Here is a 7,424-nt window from a genome sequence, read left to right as displayed (position 1 = left end):
CAAAGGCAGTGGCTCTATGAGGAGGTGTGGTCTTGTTGAAGTAGGTGTGGCCTTGTTGGAGAAGTCTATCACCATAGGGGTGGTCTTTGAGGTCTCTTTTGCTCAAGCTTCCCTCAGCGTGACACTGAGACCACTTCCTGTTGCCTTCTGATCAAGATGTAGCCAGCACCAGTCTGCCTGTGTGTTGCAACCATGCCCCGCCCCCTCTGAGGATAATGGACTGAATCTCTGAAGCTGTAAGCAAGTCACCTCACTTCAATGTTTTCCTTATAAGAGTTGCTGTGGTCCGTGGGCAGGGAAGAGATGCCCTCCACCCCTCCCTCCCATCAATGCGTGAGGCAACGTGAGAGACCTGGCCAAGGTCAGAAGGGCTGGAGAGCTGCCCCTGCCATCCACCAGCTGCAACACTTGGGAGGGCAGGCCCTGCACCTCTCATGAGCAGCACACTAGAGCCAACTCCCCTGGCAGAGGTGTGGGTGAGCTAGCCCTGATATTGTGAGCATGGAAGAGCTGTCCCCATTACTCACCTGTCATGTGGAGGTATGGGTGTGAGAGAGATGTCATATTTCAACCCCCACCCCCATCAACACCTGAGGCAGGTAGAAAAGCTGGCTCTGAGGTCATGAGAGCAGCAGGAGAGCTAGCCCTGCCCTCATCTGCTGCAGCACTCAGGAGAGTGATCCCAACACCCATGCCTGGGCAACACAGTAGAGCTGGCCCTGCAGGTGTAAGCGTGGGAGATCTGACCCCGAGGACAAGAGAGCTGGCCCTGCCCCTTGCTCATAGCTGTAAAGGGTGAACTCACTAAGGCAATGCAGGAGAGCTCATCCTGGTGGTGAGGACAAGGGAGAGCTGGAGGGCTGACCAACCCTGCAACTACCTAGACCCAGAACCAAGGTTATGGGTTGGCCTACCCCAACATCCACCCCATCTGTGATCTGCTGGAACAGGTGAAGGGACTGGTCCTGCAGACCCAAAGCTGCAGGATTTCCACAACACAGGGCAACAGCAGGACAACCAAGAGGCATTGCAGTGAGGTCCAGCATAGATAGAGTAGCAGAAACCGGAGGCCTCGAACCAGACCAATGGCTCTTTGCAATGAACACTTGCAAGTAAAGAAATATGGACAAAGGGGTTTACTGTGTGACTCACTGTGTCACACTACAGCTTCCATGAAGACTTTTTCCCCTTCTTTTTTCTTTTAAGTTTTATTGGGGGGGGGGGAGGCTGCAAGGGCAGAGGGTGGATACACAGGGATGGGAAATGAATGGGACGGAGATGCACGATGTGAAAGACACAAAGAATAAATAAAAAGAAAGTTAAAAAAAAAGTTGTTATGATCATGGTGTCTCTTCATAGCAATAGAAACCCTAACTAAGACACCCAGAAAAGTGGCCATGATGATTAATTTTATGTCATTTTGGCTGGGATAGAGTGTCCAATTGTTTGGTGAAACATAGAAACTTCTGTGGAGGCATATAAATTTATTTATTTATTATTATTTTTAGATTTCACTGGTATTAATTGTAAACATGTGCACACATGGAAGACAGAAGAGGATGCCAAGTGTCTTGTCCTATCACTCTCCACTGTATTCCCTTGAGACAGAGTCTCTCTCTAAACTTGGAATTAGGCTGGCAGCTAGCAAACCCTACCAATTCCCAGTCTATGCCCTCATGGCCTTGTGGTTACAGACGAGTGTGCAGCTGCCATATCTGGCTTTATACATAAGTGCTGGGGGTTAGAATTCAGATCCTCATGTTTATGCAGCCAGTGCTCTTACACACTCACCTGCCTCCGCATCCCTGTGTGAATTGATCCTTTAGAATAACTCTCTTACCAGGTGCAGGGCCTTGCCTGTAATTAGAGTGTTTGCAAAGGGAAGTCCTGGGTCCAAGGCCAGTTTGGGCTATGCTGCAAAACCCTGACTCAAAAATCCCAAAACATTTCAACAATAAAAAGAAGGAGCTGAGGCTGAAGAGAAAGCTGAGTGATTAAGAACTCACTTGCCTTCCAGAGAAACCAAATTTGGTTCCCAGCATCCACATCAGGTGACTTACAGCCACCTGTAAACTCCAGCTCCAGGGCATTCGGTTCCCTCCTCTGGCCTCTTTGGGATCTACACACACACACACACACACACACACACACACACGCACGCACGCACGCACGCACGCACGCACGCACGCACTTAAAATAAATATTTAAAAATTAAAAAGGGCCCATGAGATGTTTCAGTGGGTAAAGGCCCCCATGCCTGATGACCAGAGTTCAACCCCTGGAACGCACACGGTGTAAGGAGAGAACTGACTCCAGAAAATTGCCCTTTGACACCACATGCACACCATGGTGAGAGCCCCTCAGTCTCCCGAAGAGGGTGAGAAAAGATCCAGGCATGGTGAGTCACATCTCTCATCCTAGCACGTGTGGGACTAAGGCAACAGAATTACATTGAGTCTGAAGCCAGCCTGGGTTCAACAGTGAGGTAAAGGCCAACTTGAGTCCATATTGAGACCCTGCCTCAAAAAACTATAATGGGGCTGGAGAGACGGCTCAGAAGTTAGAACACAGCTGCTCTTCCAGTGGACTTGGATTCAATTCCCAGCACAGACATATGTGTGGGCAAAACACCCATATACATAAAAGAAAAGTAAATAGATCTTTAAGAATATAAAATAATAATAATGTCTCTCTCTCTCTCTGTATAGATGTGTGTGTGTTGTACTAGTTCTCTTTCTCTTGAAAATGCCACTTAATCCAGTGACACCAGATGTGTTCACTAGGATGGGACAGGCCCAGGGACATTAACTTCAGAGGTGATGCTGGGGTGAGAAAATGTGTCCTTAGGCTCCAAAGGTCTTGGGTTCTTCAGAAAAGAATCCAAGATAAGGTCATGGGGTCAGATTAGGTAGACAGTGCAAGGTGACAGGGAGCCCAGGGCAGGCAGAAAAGCCCTCATCTCAGGACCTGGACTTACAGGAATCTCCATTTCTAAAGGCCTGGAGGTGGAGGTAACCTGATGGGACTCAGGCAAGCCGAGGTGGAGCCCAGTATCTTGGCAACATGGGACAAGAGAAGGGAGCAGTCAATGAGAGCCAAGGTTTAAGGACCAGGGAACCTTCTAGAAGCTTTCCAAGAACAGGGACCTGGGCCTGGGTGGAGAAGGAGACTTAGTACATGGGAACTGAGTGGTATAGGGTGATCCTGGGTCTGGGGAGGCATTTCAGTTCTTCTTCATGCCCTGGATTGGTCTGGGGACTGGATGAATGGGAGCCTCTATGATGGGACCGGGGAGCCAGGGTGGTTTACTTTCTTTTCCTCTAGGCACTCATACCCTTTATTACTTCTCTCCTGATGGGGGTCCATCTCTCCAGTGTCTCTGTGGTATCTTACAAAGATATTTATAAGGGACTATAAAGCAGTTGGGCATTGTTGACAATCCTGTGAAACCCTAAGCATGGCTGATTTACGACACTCACGTTCATAGCTTCCCCATGCAGCACATTATGGCCTCTGGTAGCCATTACTAGCAGTCTTTTCTCTTCCTGTATCCTCACTTCCTCTGTCCCATGCAGCCTTCCCATGAGGCCAAGTGTGAAGGACATCAGGTCACGCTGGCAGTTCCTCTTAGCCTTGCCACAAGAAACAGTTGTAGCCTCTCCAGGAACCTTTGACCTCTCGGCTCTTGCTGTGGACCTCATGGCAGAGGTCCTGCTCACACAAGACCCAGTGACTTCCAACTACAGCTGAACCATGAGAACCAGATCTCAGAAAACTCTGTATCTTTAGGCCCCATGAGGGTCTGGAAGTACAGTCAGGTCACAGGGGAACTAATCAAGGGAGTTGACTTGACACTGGTCCCTGGGGTGTAACTTACATGTGACAAGGAGCACTAATGTGATCATTCAGGCAAAGCTTGGATGGGTAGATACACCAAGTTAAATAACAAGCCATGGTGTTTGTGTTACTTTCTGGTTCAGGGCGCGTTTTTTCATGGCTGCTCTTCTATCCCGTTGATAAAACAGTCCCTCTATACCTGAGGTACTGAGGCCAAACTAGTGAAGCTGCCCATCTTGGCTTTTCAGCCTTCCAAACTGTGAACTAAGGGGCTGGAGATGTTTCTCACTTGATAGAGTGCTGTCTAGGATGCATGAGGCTCTGGGTTCAACCCCCAGGACCCCATAAATGGGGTGTGATGGTGCATGCCTATAATCTCAGTACCTGGAAAGGAAGGCCGAGGGATCAGAAGTTAAGGTCATCCTTGGCGACATAGGGAGCTCAAAGCCAGCCTGGGATATGTGAGACCCTCTAGCAAACAAACTGAAAAAACAACTGTGGGCTAAATAGAACTCTTTTCTTTATAAAGTACTCAGCTTTGGGTATTTGGTGAGAGCGATGGGTAACAGTTTAGTACGTACGTACGTACTTGGTAGAAAAGTATTCCAGGTAGAGATTGTACTCAAAGATCCTGAAGAAGAAGCACACTTGGGAATTTGAGGAACAAGAAAGCCATGAAGCTAACACGGAAGGAGCAAGGACAGTAACCATGTCTGGAAGGTAGCAAAGCCTTGTAAGCCTTTGTATCTGACATTGAAGGATTTTTTTTTAAGGGAAGGATGCTGGAGGGATGTTAATAAAGGATAAAGAAAATCAAAGGTCAGATCTACATTAAAAATTTTTAAAGGTTAATTTTATTGTATGTGTATGAGTGTTTTGCCTGCATGTCTGTGCATCACTTGTGTGCAGTGCCCACGGAGGCCAGGAGAGGGCATCGGAGCCCCCTGGAACTGGAGATACAGATGGTTGTGAGCCACCATGTTGGTGCTGGAAATCAAACCCCAGTCCTCTGGAAAAGCAGCCAGTGCTCTTAATTGCTGAGCCTTCACTCCATTCCCAGGACCCATATTTGAAAGGTTCATCCAGCTGCTGAACTTGAGAATAAGCTGTAGACACATGGGCAGAACCTGGAAGAAGGGTTCTGAAGCATATGTAGTATTTATTCTAGATGAGGCATGGCAGTGGCTCCCACTGGGTCAATTTTGAACAAGTTGTTTGTTTTCTTCTTACATACTTGAGACAGGGTCTTATGTAGCCCAGTCTGGTCTGGAACTAGCTATATTACTGACAATGGCCTTGAACTTCTGATCCTCTAGCCTCCACTTCCCAAGAGCTAGGATTATATGTTTATGCCACCATGTCTGGTTACTGAATATATGTTTGATGTGTAGTCACAAGGATGTGCTAAGTGACTGGACGGTTATGATAAAACCCCGAGAAAGGTCACCTCAAGGTCTATGGCCCAAGCAATGGGAAGGCGATCTTGACTTCCCCAAAGGTGAGGAAAACTGAGGGAAGGAGAGAGGGAGGGGGGAGAACAGGAGCTTGATTTTGGATGTGTCACGCCGAGTTTAAAATGCCAACTAGATAGCTCACTGAATATGTTGGACAAGTAGTTTGGCATAGTCTGGTTGGTACCAAAGGGGGAAGTTGAGTCTAGAGATGTTTTGGAGGAAGTCTGTATGTAAATATGATTTTAACATTTGATGCTGGATGACATGACCAGAGAGGAAAAGTAGACAGAAAGGGGTGAGTCCAGAGGCACTCTAACAGGGGGGTGAGAAGGGACTGCCAGGGGGGTGGCAGGGGAACTGTCATTTCTGTAAAAACCTGAAGACACTGTTTCTTTTTACACCTCCCTAATCAAGTCACCAAGCATTAAACTATGTGTATAGCAGGCATCATGGAATGTGTACTATTTCACTTTGTCTATTAATCCCTCTATGAACCCAAGAGGTAAGGCATCCTTAACCCATTTCTCAGAAGACTAAACACAGAGGTTTAGAAAGAGAGGAAGGTCACATGTAAGTTTAAGCCATCGGACCCTAGCCCATATTCTTTGTGTGGGTGGCTGGGAATGTGGGTAAGCATGTGTATGTGTGAGTATGTGTGCGCACACACACACACACGTGTATGCAAGTGTACATATCCTTGTATACATGTGTAGAGGCAAAAGGTCAATGCTGTGTGTCTTCTACGGCTCTCCACCTTATTTTTGAGTCATAGTTTCTTAGTGAATTTGAAGCCCACTGATTGGCTAGAATGGTTGGCCAATGAGCCCAGAGATGTTCCTGTTTCTGAGATTACATTGTGTACCAACACACCCAGCTTTTTGCATGGGTGCTAAGATACCAACTCGGGTCTTCCTGCTTTCACAGAAAACACTTCAGCAACTGAGTCATCTCCTCAGTCCTCATTCTTTACCAGGAAGCATGTGCCTGGAGGGAAATATTCAGTGACCCAGTGAGTGAAAAATGAAACACAGTGAGCAGATGTCCATTTGCCGGAAGCTTTCTCTCCGGTCTCCATTCTTAAACATGCCATCTCTTCCCTGCTTCAATGTTTGGGATTCATCTGGGCCATGGAGAGTCTCCACCTCCTCCCAGCATTCCACAACCACAGCAGACACCACAAGAGAAGCACCTGGTGGCCTGGTTTGCCACCGACACCTTGACTAAGTTCCTCCTCAAGCTACAAAGTTGTGGTTGACCAACTCTTCATGACTTTCCATGGTTTTTTTTTTTTTTTTTTTTTTGGTTTTTCGAGACAGGGTTTCTCTGTGTAGCTTTGCGCCTTTCCTGGAACTCGCTTTGGAGACCAGGCTGGCCTCGAACTCACAAAGATCCGCCTGGCTCTGCCTCCCGAGTGCTGGGATTAAAGGCGTGCGCCACCACCGCCCGGCCCTTTCCATGGTTTTTATGGATCCATTGGCCCCAGGGCAAAGATGTTTGACTCTTAAGAAAATGAAATGAAATTTTGCAAATACAACATCTTCCCTGAAGTTATTCTAGTGATAGGGTTCTTTGATGCCCCCCATATACTTTAATTGCTTCATTGCTTAATATTTTTTTAAAAAATACAATGTCCATCCTCCATCCCTCACAGCCACACAAATGCAGTCCTTGCTTTTAAAGTCATATATGAACTGATGTAGACTGCCTTGTTGGCTTAACAGTAGGCCACCTATGAATACCTCTGAGCAGGAGTTATTTTTATAAAAACATTCACCTCCTTTATTTGTGGATCATATTTATAATTCATCTCCAGTGAAGTCATTTATTCCCCAAGGTCACTGATGAAATAAGATTGCACAGAGTATGATATTGACACCCACTGAAAAATACCCTTTGACCCCCAGCAGGAGGCAGCCTGTAGGATCCTGCTCTCTGGGAGTGAGTACAGCAGGGGGAGCCCTGCTCTCCAGTGTTTCAGGGGGCACTCCTTATTAGCCATGTTCATGTAATAATGGAGAGTGTGTATTTGGTGTTACCCAGCACCCAGTGCTTTTTCGGATGGATACATAAAGATCAGAACCCTGTCACGGAGACTGTCCCTCTCTGAGGTGAATACATGGTGCATTGTTTTGT

Source organism: Peromyscus eremicus, chromosome 5 (genome assembly GCF_949786415.1).
Source record: "Peromyscus eremicus chromosome 5, PerEre_H2_v1, whole genome shotgun sequence".
NCBI lineage: Eukaryota > Metazoa > Chordata > Mammalia > Rodentia > Cricetidae > Peromyscus > Peromyscus eremicus.
This window is presented reverse-complemented; position numbering follows the sequence as displayed.